The sequence below is a fragment of the Musca autumnalis genome, unplaced genomic scaffold (assembly GCF_047663935.1).
Source record: "Musca autumnalis isolate F117 unplaced genomic scaffold, ASM4766393v1 scaffold_2, whole genome shotgun sequence".
Lineage (NCBI taxonomy): Eukaryota > Metazoa > Arthropoda > Insecta > Diptera > Muscidae > Musca > Musca autumnalis.
The window spans coordinates 91,814,962-91,831,840 of NW_027411755.1; positions in this window are offsets into that span (position 1 = coordinate 91,814,962).

Below are 16,879 nucleotides of genomic sequence, written 5' to 3' on the forward strand. Positions count from 1 at the left end.
AATAAATAGCGTTCGTCCTTTTGCCAAAAAATATCTTTCCCAATTTTCTTGCGACAATAAATGCGACTTTTACTTTGTTTACAAAAATACATAGACAGACGGACATGCGTAAATCAACTCAGAAAGTGATTCTATGTATATCCCTAAAAGGAACTATGGGTCTATCCCGTTTCCTTTTGCATGTAACAAACTAATGCACAAAGACATAATACCCCTTACCACAAGGTGGAGTAGAGTATAAAAAGGAGAAATCGATATAGGTGTATATTTATTTGTTTTTAAAAAATATTCATATGTACTTCTAATTTTTCTATTATTATTTAAAAACATTATTTTGTCCAAGTTAGAACTCAAAAGTCTAGTACGCCTTTCGTTGAGAATATTTCCAGATGTGGAAAAAACCTCTCGCTCGTTGCTGAGCTGACGGGTATAGCCAACAATTTCCTGGCTAATTGTTCTAAATATTTTAGATTAGACTGTTTCCAAAAGTTTAAAACATCAGTCGGGCTAGATACGGCAGTCGATAATATGTATCAATTTCTGTATCAAGTGGAGACTTTTTCATTTTTCGTCTTTTTGCCATTTTGATCAAAAAACTCTGATAATTAGTGTAAATGTGGCATTGTAATTTCCTGCTCATCATATGTTCTCACTTTGTATATCAAGTAACATTGCTTTTACATTAGCTAATAAAACATCATCTTCTTATAGGTTATTTAGATATGACTTCATTAGCCGGATTTAGTGCATTATCAGGTTTTATTTGCTAAATCCGGTCAAAATCTACCAGATTTCCCATACAAAACAAAACCTCGTATTGGGTGGATTTATTTTAAATCCGGCATAAATCCTCGTATATAAGTCTGTTTTTTTCAACATGTTGCTAGAAAATACAAAAAGTTGCAAGCTGGGACAAGAAACAAGGTAGATGCATCGGTGAATTGCTATTACAAAAATAATTTTAAATGTCAAAATTTGTAAACGATGCGAAAAAAATAAATTTGATTTGATATACAAATTTAATTTGATACCAAGACAAATATTTGCAATGTTTAAACGATAAAATAATTCTTTATTTGCTCATTAGTTAGCATTAGTAGCATAATAAGCTAACATTATTTATTTATTTATTATTATATTAACTTGTAGTAAATACAATGTTAATAAGACATAGCATTGGCTACAACGGCCATCAGCTATATAAGCTAACATTTTCAATATTAAACAATAAATTTGTAATTTGCCGTATGTTTTTTGAGACGAGTTCAATTTACAACAACTTCTTCTGACGTTTCAAATTCGATCGGATGGGCTGATGCATATACCTTGGTAATTGTGCTATGAACACAAATCAACTGATTGAAATTTAAATCCTCGAACAGGTATATCAAAATGCAATGAGATTTGTACTGGATTTATTAAATCCAGATGCGGATTTATGGCTAGTCTAAATGAGCTATTAAACGGCAGAAATAAAAACGTCCCTATAAGATGTGTCATTGTTGGTACAAAGCGTTTAAGCAATGATTGTTTAGTTTTAGCTTTCAAATCTTTCATGAATTGAGAGTCAATGGTATCAATTGAGTAGACTTTCAAAAGTTTTTTATACCAAAGGGCAAAAATTTGCATAGTAGGGTTCTTTTCCGAGAATATTTTATGAAAACCCAATAGAAGTTCTAGCAATGAAAACTTTATGTCAGATATACGATCCAACTCATTCTTATGTAGCAAAATACTCTTAATCTGACTCTGGACTTGGTATATGCCCTCAAGTATATATGTTGAATTCCAACGTGTTCTTATATCTTGTTTTAAATTTTTCGACAATTTGTTGTTTAGCCATAGACTAATGAAAACATAGACGTTGGATCTCTCTCACCGACTATGTTCGAATTGAGTGTGTTAAATAAGAAACTCAGTATAAAATGCCAAAAAAATACAACTTAACAAATATTTTGTTCTGACAAAAGGCTACATGGGGATAGTTTTTTATCCTCAGATAAAAATATCCAAGAAAATATTATCATTTTCCCCAAAAATCGTCTTCGAACTTTTTTGAGTTTTCGGGTTGGAGTGACTTGACCGTCGTCTGTATATTTATTAGTCTATGGCTTAGCTCAGAGTGTTTAAAATAGGGGTGAGCACGTCTCACAGTGGAAAAAAGTACCTATTTAGCGCGCCAAAAGTACAAATCTATGTTGTATTGCATGTTTGTCCATAAATTCGATATGAACAGCTATAAATTGATAATTTTATTCATTTATTAATATATTTGGTAAATTTGTATTTTTACCGTAGAATGGTACCTATCGATTTTCGGTATTTTAAAGATTTCTACCACATTATCCAACCGAAACGGCTAGGATTTGGTATTTAGTCTCCGTGGGGGTTATGCATACACTCCTATAAACATTTTCGGTATAGGTCCACGTTTTCATATAGCCCCCATAGGCCGGTACCACCGATTTCGGTAATTTTTGAGGTTTTAGCCACATTATCCAACCGAAATAGCTGAAAGTTGACATTTAGTCTTCGTTGGTGGTATAAAATATTCCGACGGAGAATTTTCGGCACAGGTACCCCCCTAATTTCAGCATTTTTACATAAAAAATACTATTAATAAAAATAATAATAAAATAAAATGTTGCAGTTTGTTGCAGCTAAAATTTTACAAATTGGTTAAGAACTATGTGTACTAAAAATAAAATAAAAAATCTACGCGCCATCCCTCGACACTCCTTAGTAATAGCTTTAACAAAGTGCACAATTTGGAAAAAAATCGGATGTCACATATTTTAAGTGTAAACTCCGAGTTGCAATAAATAACATCTTATATTCAACATTTTTTAAATCACCTGCTTCACGAAATGTTAAATTCAGTAAAGCTTTAAAATTACTTTGTAGGAAGAGTGCATGCGACGATCATAAATTTACTACTAAACTATATTATGAAAACTAGTTCAAAAAATTTCAACCAAAAATGGACCGTTATTCCGCTTAGACTGATGCAAAATAATTTATTTTAATAGCCGTTGCATTCTGTGGACACCTTAGATTAATACTGCAATAATAATTTTTAAATTGGCGTATGTGATTTTTTTGACTTTTGGCGCGCTAGATCGGTATTTTTTTCCACTGTGCGTCTGTGTGCTAGCACACAGCAGCGTTGCCAGTATTTTTTGGCCTCTTTTCCCCAACTTGTCCAAGACTTTTCCCCAAAATTCCCCAGATTTTATTGAATTTCCTCAAAAAAATCCCTAAACATTTTTTAACAAATAATTACAAAAAAATCAAAAGTAGTTTTATTTTACTATTGAAATTCATATCATTAAACTTGTAAAGTATTCTATACACTTATAAGTGCATTAAACTAACGATATTGAAAACTTCACTTTCAAGTGATTCAGAATCATTAGTCTCATTGGATTTATGAAAATTGTTATAATGAAAGAGTTGTAACATTTCTTTATGCCATGTTCATACCAGCATTTGAATAACGTCGTTCGTTCTCATAATTACGTACACGAATTTACCCGTTCAAACGACATGGTGCATCATTCATAGCAACATGATTCATATTTTCATAGTTTTTGTTTACTGATTTTAAAGAAAGTTTCAGCCAAAGGACGAGTAAAGTTAATTGATATGAACTGAAAAATATTTGTCCTTCTTTCAGATATCTATTTAATATTAAATTATATTTGTTTCATTCATGTTTTCTATTTTTTCTCACAATTTTGGTGTTTTCAGAATATTTTCGAATTTTTCTATTTTAAAAATTAACGAGAGAGAGAGACCTGCCAACATGGTACAATAATTCTTAGGTAGGCCACAGCTAACAGCCGATTACAATTTTTTTTTGTTATGGCTTAATCTGTCAAAACCGTGTTGACATGCAGAGTTGATATTTATTATTGATCAAAAAATTCAACTCTGTTTTGTTTTCATTTCAACATTTCGTTCTTCTTCTTCTTTGTTTACTCATCCGTTATCATTCATCAAAACAATTTTGACGTTTTAAGCCATAGCGACAGGGTTGTATTTTTTTGGCGATTCTCATACCTGGCCTACCTATGAATTATTGTACCATGCCTGCCAAAATAACTTTTTGGTATACAGACTTTCCGGCAGGCATTTGATTTTTGTTTCTAAATTTGTACTAGAGGTGGGCGCGTGTCGTGCCGTGAGTAGTGCGTGTTCGTGCCTTCTCGAAAAACGCCGTGTTTGTGCGTGTCGTGCTGGAATGCATTTTTGGCCGTGCGTGATCGTGTTTTTTTGTTCGACACGGTTTTGCACGACACGACTAAACACGATCTGCACTATGTGACACGATCGTGCTAACTTTTTGGTCTCCCTTTAGAAGTCGTGCAAGATACCTTACTAAACACGAACATCGAACAAGAAACCGACCAAAATATTGTACTTATTGCCGTTTTGTTATGGAGAGGCCAGAGTATGAGTGAAAAAGGTGATATTTGTTTGCATTTGTTTTGTTCATGAGAGAAGAAAATACAAAAACTACTATGAGGGTTAAAGCAATATACTCTCTTTGCAAATCAGATGTTTATCTGACTGTATTATTTGTTATGGATGATGTTATTGAAAAACATCCTTTTGCCGAATTGAGAAAACTGATTGACTGCCCAAAAAACACACACACACACACATTTTTGCCCTTTAGTCTAAAAAAGTTTTGATGGTCTGCTCAATTGATACCATTGACTCTCAATTCATGAAAGATTTGAAAGCTAAAACTAAACAATCGTTGCTTAAACGCTTTGAACCAACAATGACACATCTTATAGGGAGGTTTTTAGTTTTTATTTAATAGCTCATTTAGACTAGCCATAAATCCTAATCAGGGTTTAATAAATCCAGTACAAATCTCATTGCATTTAGATATACCTTTTCGAGGACTTAAATTTCAATCGCTGATTTTTGTTGATAGCACAATTACCAAGGTAGATGATAAATTGAACTCGTCTCAAAAAACATACGGCAAATTACAAATTTATTGTTTAATATTGAACATATTAGCTTATTATGCTACTAATGAGCAAATAAAGAATTATTTTATTGTTTAAACATTGCAAATATTTGTCTTGGTATCAAATCAAATTTGTATATCAAATCAAATTTATTTTTTTTTCGTATCGTTTACAAATTTTGACATTTTAAATTATTTTTGTAATAGCAATTCACCGATGCATCTACCTTGCTTCTTGTCCCAGATTGCAACTTTTTGTATTTTCTAGCAACATGTTGCAAAAAACAGAGTTGTATACGAGGATTTATGCCGGATTTAAAATAAATCCACCCAATACGAGTATTTATTTTTGTATGGAAAATCTGGTAGATTTTGACCGGATTTAGCAAATAAAACCTGATAATGCACTAAATCCGGCTAAAAGTCATATCTAAATGAAGATGATTTTTTATTAGCTAATGTAAAAGCAATGTTACTTGATATACAAAGTGAGAACATATGATGAGCAGGAAATTACATTATTTACACTAATTATCAGAGTTCTTGAATCAAAAAGGCAAAAAGACGAAAAATTAAAAAGTCTCCACTTGATACAGATATTGATACATATTATCGAGTGCCGTATCTAGTCCGATGTTTAAAACTGTTGGAAACAGTCTAATGTAAAATACGTAGAACAATAAGCCAGTAAATTTTTGGCTATACCCGTCAGCTTAGCAACGAGCGAGAGATTTTTTCCAATTTTGGAAATATTTTCAACGAAAGGCGCATTAGACTTTGAGTTCTAACTTGAACAAAAAAAAGTTTTTAAATAAGAATAGAAAAATTAGAAGTACATATGAATATTTTTTAAAAACAAATAAATGTACGCCTATATCGATTTCTCCTTTTTATGCCCTCAGCCTTTAGGCTAGAAAGGGTATATACACTTTCATACGGGCAAAATGTTCAAATTTTGGCTTTCGTAATATTTTTTCCAAAGTTAGTTTAAGTTCGAAGATGAGCTATATCGGTCCATTCCTTCCGGTACCTCCCCCACAAAAGTTCCAAAATGTTCGGAAAATTTGTGGGCATGATAACTCTTGAAGGGAGTAACAGATTTGGTCCATACTATGCACATCGTGAAATTTCTACCAGACTTAGATGAGGTTATTTATTTTGGTAAAAATCGGTTCAGATTTGGATATAGCTCCCATATATATCTTCGCCCGATTTAAAGCTATATATGTACGATTTCAATAAAATTTGGAATGTTTACCGGGATTTGGCCAAGAAATAAGTGTGCTAAATTATATAGATATCGGTTCAGATTTGGATGTACCTCCCATATATATTCTCGGCCGATTTTAGGTATTTGATGCACCAAACGCGCAATATATGTAGGATTTCAATAAAATTTGGAATGTTTGCCGGGATTTGGCTTAGTGTGTCAAGTGTGCTAAATTATATCGAAATCGGTTCAGATTTGAATATAGCTCTCTCATATATTTAAGGCAGATTATAGGAATTTGATGCGCGAAACACGCTATATTTGTCCGATTTTTATGAAATTTGGACTATGTGACGGAATTTGGTCTACAAATAAATGTGAAAAATGATATCGAAATCTGTTTTGATTTGGATTCAGCTCCCATATACATATATTTACATATTCACAGTGGTGTAAGGTATTATATAGTCGGCCCGCCCGACTTTGATCCTTTCCTTACTGGTTTTGTAATTTCGTGCGTGAGTGTGCGTGTTCGTGCCTTCTCGAAAAACGCCGTGCTTGTGCGTGAATGTGCATAAAAAATTTGGTCCGTGTTCGTGCATGTTCGTGCCTAATTTTTTAGGCACGCGCCCATCTCTAATTTGTACGCGAATTTGAAACGATGGACAAGAAATGTAAATGCAATGAAAGAGAAGACAAAATTTGCTATGATTTGAATGTATACTAGTCGTTAAACCGTTTACTTTTCATTCATATTCTGCAGTTTTTCTAAAAATGTTTGGGTTTTTAATACATTTTTAAATTTTGTATTTTTCCTGTCATACTTAATTTATTTCGATAAATTCTCTCATTTGTTAGAGATGGGACATATTTTATCGTCGTTCTGAGAATAATTTAAATTGAACAATGTACACAAATCGTTGTTCGTTCTCAATATGTTGTATGGGAAATGAAGTAATTACATCGTAATTTGGGGTCGAACAACAAATAGAGAGCAAAACACCGTCAGTCTGAACAAGGTATTAGGTGGGTCAAAATTTCTACAACAAATGGAGTTGTTAGAAAATTGATTATTTATTCAAGTAACTGCTGCATTTTATTTCTGAATATGGTTCAAAATAGAAGACTCTTTCTACTTAAGAATTAATTGTTGGAACGGAAAGCATATTTAATACCATCTACAATTTACGAATGCTAACTTTCTGCATTGCGATTCGTAAACATCCGTGGAGATTTTTGTGTTGACAACTGGTTCTAAAAAGGTTTTTATAGAGCTAAAATTGTGTTGACCCAGTGAATTGCTGCCAATATTGGGTTAAAATTGCTTGTACATTTAAGAAATTGCATATTTGTAGGCATCGGTTTCAGCATTTGTATTAACAGCGTTTAAGATATTCGGCACTGGTCTTTTTAACTTTAATAATTGTTTACTCAAAAAAAGTACAAGTCAAAATTAAAGCCTACACGCAAAAAAAAATCGGCCTCTCTAACATATGTCCCAAACATATTTTGCAGCAAACATATATATGTTTGCAACAGTCCCAAACATAATATATGTTTGGGTCTGCAAACAAATATATGTTGGGGTGGAAACAAATATATGTTTGGTTGCAAACATATATATGTTTGGGTGCAAACTTATATATGTTTGGGTGCAAAGATATTTATGTTTGGGTGCAAACAATTTTATGTTTGGGTGGAAACAATTTTATGTTTGGGTGCAAACATTTTATATGTTTGGATGCAAAAAATACAAACCCAAAAGGCACAAAAAAAAAAAAAAACAAACACATGCACCAGTGAGCGCTTACTAAGAGCAAGGGAGCGTAAAATTCAATGTAAAACACTTTAAAATGTGTGCTCACTTGCTCTCAGTAAGAACTCACTGACAATCTCCATAGTATACACACAAATGTTGAGGTTGTTTATTGGAAGGCAAAAGAACAACAAACACATAGGTACATACAAAATTCCAAAGAAATACATAACACAATTTAATAAAAGAAAAACTGATTGAAATAATTTGTAAATAGTCACACTTTTAAAAAGAAAAAATATATAGAAACCTAGTTGAACGCTTCTCCTTTGTTGTGAAATAAAACCAATTGTCCTCATAGTTGAAATCATCAGCGGGGAATCGGCATCTAGAATCAAATGATTATGTAATGTAATAAATAAATATGGATATGCCATATTTCTAATATACATACATAAGTATGTATGTAATTACCAATATTAAATGCGATTTCTTCCTTGTCCAATAAAATAATTCCATTCAAATTTCCGATTCAATTATAAAATGTATTGGGCATTTAATTTACTAAAAAGCACAATTTCTTTAAGAAAACACAAAACACTGATTTATTCACTCACTTTACCGTCTTGACTCTACAAAGGCATCTAAAACACTGAAGAAAGAAAAAAATATAATTCATATCATTTCTTCTTTTCTTCTTCTCCTCCTAAGTTGGTTAACAACAACAAAACAAGAAACACACGAGTTTGTCGCATACACGCCACCAAAGCCCCCTTCTTCGCTTCTACGTCTTCTTTTATACAATGCACACAACTCTTCATTATAAAACAGCAATCCACAGCCGCGAGAGCACTGTAATTACTCTCGTTGACAAACATCCTCTCTCCACCCATGAAAAAAATTTTCTAACATAAAAAATATGTTGGTACCCAAACATTTCAAATTGAGATATGTTACAAAATGTTGCAAACATATATTTGTTTGGACCCAAACATATTATGTTTGGATCCAAACATTAATTTGTTTGCAACCGGTCCCAAACATATATTTGTTTGGATCCAAACATATTTCTAACATAAATTTTTCTGCGTGTAGATCCATGGCTCCTCATGGTAAATATGCCGTTTTCGATCGGGAAAATGCATTTTTGTTATACCTTACTTTAAGAAAAATAGGGAATAAAGTTCGCATTACCAGGGATTTGTTTTTACATCTTCCATTCCATTTCAAACAAAACAGTCTGTATACATAAAATTTACTCAAATCGGATTGGTTGATTTGAATTTGCTCAAAATTTTTTCTTGTTTTTGGGCGCACTTTAAATTTTAAAAGGAACACAAAGTTCCTTTTAATTTATCTGACACTTATTATTAAAGCAAACTTGTAGATAATCTGAAGTAATAAGTCAAAAAAGAAATTCCCCAAAAATCCCCAAATATTTTTCAGATTTCCTCAATATTTTCCCAATTCCCCAAGTCGAAATTTTTTTTCCCATTTCAAATAAAAATTCCCCAATTTGGGGAAAAATCCCCAATACTGACAACGCTGGCACACAGGCAAATTGTGAAAATGTACTCTTAGTTTTTGTGAACCATAAACAATTAAAAGTTTATGCAATTTTTTATTTATATTTATACCCTACACCACAATGTGGAAAGGTTATTATAAGTTTGTTTTGGTAAAAATTCATGTAACACCGCGAAATATTCGTCGGAGACCCCCAATGTGGTATACCAATCTTCTTATCTCGACGAGATAAAGCGATTTTGAGATGTGTGTCCGTCCGTCCCTCCGTCCGTCCGTCTGTCCATTATAAATTGTAAACAGGCTCCAGGCCGCAATTATGGACCGATCGTCACGAAATTTTGTATGGAGGTCGGGTTCAGATCAGAATAGATCCCTATTCTTATTGGTGATGATCGAGAAATATTTAGCGGGTGAAATGGACCAAAAACATTATATATATTCAATTTTCTAGCGGCTCTGTAGGTTGCAATAATAGTCCGATCAAAGCGAAATTTTATATAAGGTAAGAGTATATGACAGAGAAGAAGCTTGCAATTTGAGATGGCGATCAGATAATATTTAGAGGGTTAAATGGGCCACAACTTTTGTGTGAAAATTTTTAATATACAACTTATATCTCTATTCCTGGAAGATACATTCCGGACAAGTAAGCTACCTTTAGAAATGGAACGCTTGTTGGTGTGCATGATCAGATAACAGAGTTACATCCCAATATTTTCAGTTATTCGTATATAGAGTAATCATAAACTCGTTAGAGGTCGCAATTTTACCCAATAGTCACGAAAATTTTTACCGGGTAAAAGTTTAGGTCAAAGAAGATGCCTACAATTTTGAATGATAATCTGATATTATTTAGCGGGTGAAATGGACCATTACTTTTGTATGAAAAATATACAAATTTTATTTTTGGTCGATATTTTAATTCTTTGAGGACATATATCGGCAAAGTAGCCTACATATGGAAAAAACGACTGACCTTTCCCCTGATGCAATTAGCAATAAAGTGTTTGCTAGATAACGGTCCTACTGCTTAATATATAATGGGTTCTGTGTAGAGAGTCACATTTTCCTCCCATGGTATAAATTGTCTCTATCATTCTCAGTTTTTACCTCATTGGATTTTTATACACACGTTGCAGCATGTGTCGCTTTGCCACCTTTTTGCAAAACGATTCCCCAGCCAGGCAAAATCATTATTTTTTAAGCTTGGTGTGATAGGGTACCCCAAAGTTATTTCTTACAATAAGTTTATTTTCTCCATAAAGAAATTTTGATTTGTGAAAAGCTAATTCCTAGTGGTAAAGGTGTAGGGTATCACATGGTCGGTCCCGTCCGACTATAGCCTTGGCTTACTTGTTTTTTAATAATTTGCATTGTGGACGATTTTAGACAACATTAATGTTTAAAAAATGTTGAAATAAGTAATGAAACATCAAGAAAAATTAAATATTATTTCTCTCTTAAATTTGCCTCTCCCTCTCGATTTTGCTCAGCTCTGGTTTAAAATATCTTACAACGTTGTTTCGGCAGTCAAGCAGTTTTCTCAATTCGGGAAGAGGATGTTTTTCAATAACATCATCCATAACAAACATTGATACTCAGAAAAGTTGGTGTATTAGTAGTGGTAAGATACTCTTTCCATTGCTAAACAATGGCAAATCAAAAATAAAGAGAGAATACGTGTGGTTTGTTTACACTTTTAAGCAGGTATCGGCACTAATATAAACACATTGTTTGCAGTCTCACGCATAAGACTCTCTCGCTCTCTCCACAAACAGCGTGTGCGTTAATGCATTGCTAAAATTAACCAGTAAGGAAAGGATCAAAGTCGGGCAGGGCCGACTATATGATACCCTACACCACTGTGAATATGTAAAATATAAATCGGAGCTATATCCAGATCTAAACCGATTTTGATATAATTTGACACATTTATTTCCAGACCGAATTCAGTCACACATTTCAAATATCATTGAAATCGGACTTATATAGCGTGTTTGGAGCAGCAAATACGCGAAATCGACCGAAAATATATATGGGTGCTATATCTAAATCTGAACCGATTTCGATATAATTTGGCACATTTATTTCTAGACTGAATTCAGTCACACATTCCAAATTTCATCGAAATCGGAAATATATAGCGTGTTTAGTACAGAAAATACGTGAAATCGGCCGAAAATATACATATAGGGGAGCTATATCCAAATCTGAACCGATTTCTATATAATTTGGCACACTTATTTCTAGACCAAATTCTGTCAAACATTCCAAATTTCATTAAAATCGGACGTATATAGCGTGATTGGTGCAGCACATACGTGAAATCGGGCGAACATATATATGGGAGCTATATCCAAATCTGAACCGATTTCGATATAATTTGGAAAATTTATTTTTAGACCAAATTCTGTCACACATTCCAAATTTCATCGAAATCGGACATATATAGCGTGTGTGGTACAGAAAATACGTGAAATCGGCCAAAAATATATATGGGAGCTATATCCAAATCTGTCTTATTTGTAGACCGAATTCAGTCACACATTCAAAATTTCATCAAAATTGGACGTATATAGCGTGTTTGGTGCAGCAGATACGTGAAATATGGGAGCTATATCCAAATCTGAACCGATTTTCACCAAAAGCAATAGCGTTCTTCCTATGGCTAAAAAAGTTGTAGTCCCCAATTTTTAGCTGAATCGGACAAAAAATGCGACCTGTACGTTGCGAACAAAAATACATGGACAGACAGACAGACGGACGGACATGCATAAATCGACTCAGAAAGTGATTATATGTATATCCCCAAACGGAACTTTGGGTCTATTTCGTTTCCTTTTGTATGTTACATACAAATGCGCAAAGACATAATACCCCTTACCACTGTGTGGTGCAGGGTATAAAAATAATTGAAACAAGCGACAACAGAACCTTCTTCATTGACTTCTGAACGAGTACTGAATGGTGGTTGTTCTGTTTTTATTCTCATCAAGGGCACTTGTGCCCCTTTTTGCCTGATACTGCTTTTAAGTATGATGGCGAGCATCGCTGCATAACAAATAATACAGTCAGATAAACATCTGATTTGCAAAGAGAGTATATTGCGTTAACCCTCATAGTAGTTTTTGTATTTCCTTCTCTCACGAACAAAACAAATGGCAAACAAACATCATCTTTTTTCACTCATACTATGGCCTCTTCATAACAAAGCGGCAATAAGTACCAGACTACAAAAACGAAGCAAATAATTTTAGGAATATTTTGGTCGGTTTCTTGTTCGATGTTCGTGTTTAGTAAGGTATCTTGCACGACTTCTTAAGGGAGACCAACAATTTAGCACGATCGTGTCACATAGTGCAGATCGTGTTTAGTCGTGTCGTGCAAAACCGTGTCGAACAAAAAAACACGATCACTTACGGCCAAAAATGCATTCCGGCACGACACGCACAAACACGGCATTTTTCTAGAAGGCACGAACACGCACTACTCACGGCACGACACGCGCCCACCTTTAGTTTGGACTACCAGAGTAGAGTGCAATGAGTTCTTTCTTCGTTCCCTCCTCTATATTCCTTTTCCATTTTAAGCGATGGACCTGGATGGTACGCGGTATTTTGCTTCCACAGAAAGTTCCAATGTAACCCGTCCATGCACTATAGGTCAAACAGCCCATTTTACTGACCAAAAGTCAGATTTCGCACTTTGTATTTTCACTTATTTTGTGTTACTTTCTTTTAAGAAACACTTCAAATATAATAACAATAAATTTTGTTTTTGTATGAGAAATTATACCGTTACATGGCAGGCTGTCAAATACATATGTATTATCCAAATATCTTTAAGTGGGGTTCAGACGATCAGTTTTGACTGACAGCTTTGCTCAAATAATCGGTTGCTTGCCAGTGTGGTCGTTCATTTTTGTCAGTCATCAGGCAACCACAAAATTTTTTGTGGATGTTGGACAGTCAGCTGTTGGTTGTTTGTTTGTTTGACCGTGTGAACGAAACAACGTCAGTCAAGGAATAAATTAGCAGAGTAAATATCAAATAAAAGTTAAAAAAGTCGTGTGTTTTTATTAATTTGATTGATTATTATTGCAAATAAGAGATAAAAATATCAGACAAAAATCTTTTCCTTCATTTTAACACGTTCGCGGACGGGAATGCTATAGCATTCATTTGCAAAGTAAATTTTTTGTCATTTACTTCAATACAATCGTACGTTTTTGCGATTAAAGTATATAGTACTATTAATTTTATCAATATCCATAATATAATAAATAAAAAATTGTAATAGGACTAATAATTATTTAATAAATACAAAAAAACTAACTTCTGAAAAAATTGGGTGTCCGCGAACGTGTTAATATCGACCAAGCAAAAAATTGCAAACAAAACGACAAACATGGACAAAGAAAATGAATTTTTAAAGGAATTTTTATGTTGCTACGAAATGCAAAGATGCCTCTGGAACATAACCAGTCCAGAATATATGATGCTCGACATTAAAACAAAAGCATATGGAGAACTACTAATGCTCTGTTCCTTTACGTGCCTGAGGTTACCATTTCTTACCATTTTTAACCTGTAATGTGTTCCCTTACTTTTAATAGCATACAATTTATATGATAGCAGTTTACCACTTTTACCATTTTCTGCCACTGTTACCATTTTTAAAAGTAAAGGAACAGACCATAAATGTTATGAAGAAATACAAGAAGGATTGTTCTATTGACGACGTCAAGAAGAAAATAAACGTAATCCGCTCATCGTACAGAAGGGAATTGAAAAAAAATAAAGCAATCTGAATTTTCTGGAGCTGGAGTGGACAGCGTTTGGCTCAGAATCTCGAATTTCTTTTAAAATATTCACATGTGAATATTGTTTTCGGGAGGCTATCCATTTTTTTGCCCATTTCCTTCTTCTTGTCACTTTATTTTCTTCCTCTAAAAGCGAAATGATCAAAAATGCACATCCAATCTTATTGTCATCCATATTTATTAATAAAAGTTGTTATTTATATGATTTTATAGATATGTGAACACAGTAATTTTTCAACTTGACTGTTGGTTTGTCATCCAACTTGAATGACTGTTTGGCCGCTACGAACACCACAACAAAACTGAAGCAATCGATATTTGACCAAAAGCTATCAGTCAAAACTGATCGTCTGAACCCCACTTTAAATACTTGTTAACGAAATATGTTTACTTGTATACGTTCGGGGTGAAACAAAATCACAATATTAGCAACGATTTGATTAGAAAGTATTCGACATCTATTTATCAAAAATGCCCTCCTATCATCATTTATGTGTATTAATAGTTATTAAATGGGTGTTAACTTTGAATTTTCGAAGAAAGTAGAACATTTTGAGGTTATGTACGCTTTTAAAGTCTCGGCAACATTCGGCAATGAAAGTGAAAATTGAAATTGGTTCATTAACTCGTGCCGAATGCAGAAAATTTTATGTTATTTTGCGTAAATTTGCTCGACAAGAATTATACAACTTTTTTACGTTACCATATTTTCCATAATATTGATTTTTTGAAGTCAGGGTTAAACCACTTACCAAATAACGTTAGCCAAATTGGAGTCTACAGCATTCTGCTGTGTTCTAAAGTCAAATTATTTACAAATATTTTATAAATATATACAGTTATAGTCAAAATATGTCACATCATATTGTGGGATTTTCAAGGTAATAATTTTAAGGCATATTCACATTAAAACTGAAAACAACAAAAAAAGCTTCTGAACTTATCGGACGTCGATGCCTTCAATTCCGTAGACAAATAACAGACCTTCCAGTTTTTGTCCCCAAAGAGTTAAGGTACCAGTTGTGTATTTGGTCAATAAAGGGTTAATTTTTTAGCCCACGTTGTTCCATTTTTCTCCCTGAATCTAAAAACGTTATATTAACTTAAACCAAATACTTGTTTTATCTTTAAGACTTTTGGCCAATAAAATGGCCCGTTTTACCCATAGTGCCATGATTGGAAATCGGAAGTGTTGCGTTTCCTTGTGAATAGTACAAGTTCCCTCTTCTCCGGGTTAACTCCAAGACCGTTGTCATGGCTCCTGTTTGCAAGTTGTACCAAAGCACTTTGAAAGATAACAGACAATTTGGTAAGAATTTCCTTCTTATCAGTGCTACCACAGCCGATCGAGATGAGCCGGTAAAGATGAAGATGATGTAAAGATGACTTCCTCACGGAACTTTCTCCTATTCACGAGTTGATGATTCTGCTTTTCAGCATCTCATCAATCCATTCCACAAAGATAGAGGAAATTCATGTGTTGCTGATAACGGTATTAATGCGTTCGAGCTTCACATTCTTGAAGGTCCCCTCTGTGTCGAGAAAACCCGGCAGGATGGATTTTGAATTGTCCAAATTCTTCTCATCGTGCCAACCACCTGATGAAAAAAGGTTTCTACTGATTCGCACTTGGCATATACGTGCTGAGATTTGCTTATGTTTGGGATCTAATTGTGTTTTAACTTCAGATACAATAACCTTTTCATCTTTTTTTAGTAGAAAGGAAGAAAAAATAATTGGTGTAGGTCCCGGTGATTTATAGAGCTGAGTACACATCGTCAGATTTGAATGACAGCTTTGATCATATAATCGGTTGCTTGCTAGCGTGGCCGTTCATTTTTTGTCATTCATCATACAACTACAAAATATTTTGGACAGTTATCGATAATTGGGAAAAATCTGTAGTCAAAACTGACAATGTGTACTGTAATGAGTAAGGCTGATAGTTGTAAATCGCCCACTGAAGTCTTGGGCGGCTAGTTTATCTGTTTATCAGCTGCTCATCCCCGACAACTCGGTTTTGACTATCCGCACAACCGGGAAAGTGAACAGCAGATCCAAAGTCTCTAGTCCAGAGTTAGTCCAGGAATAATCGCTCCTTTTCAAACTACTTATTCTATGGCCACAAGAAGTTGGAAAATAAGCTAAAAGACATATGTTCTATTTTTTGAACAGTTGAGGTGGATTTTGTTTTCAATTTCAACACACTTCATATTTTTGTTTTATTTTGCTCTCCGCTGGATTTGATCATGCGAACTTCTGATTTTTAGCCGAACACACTACACACACGCGTACGAACAGGTGAGGTTTTGGAATAGCACCCATATAACGGTACCGCTGGATTTCAGGGATTTTGAAGTTTTATCGACATTTTCGTTCTAAATGATATGTAATTTGGCACTTAGGCTTGAAAATGGTAGGTCCACGTTGAACTTGCCATTTAGGGTTCCCAGTGGTTATGAAACTTCCCCACCAACAATTATGGACATGGTACATTCGTAACAGAAAGGATACTAATTATTATGTTTTTGTTCAGAATAATTCATGATAAAAATAAAAAGAATACAAATCTCGGTC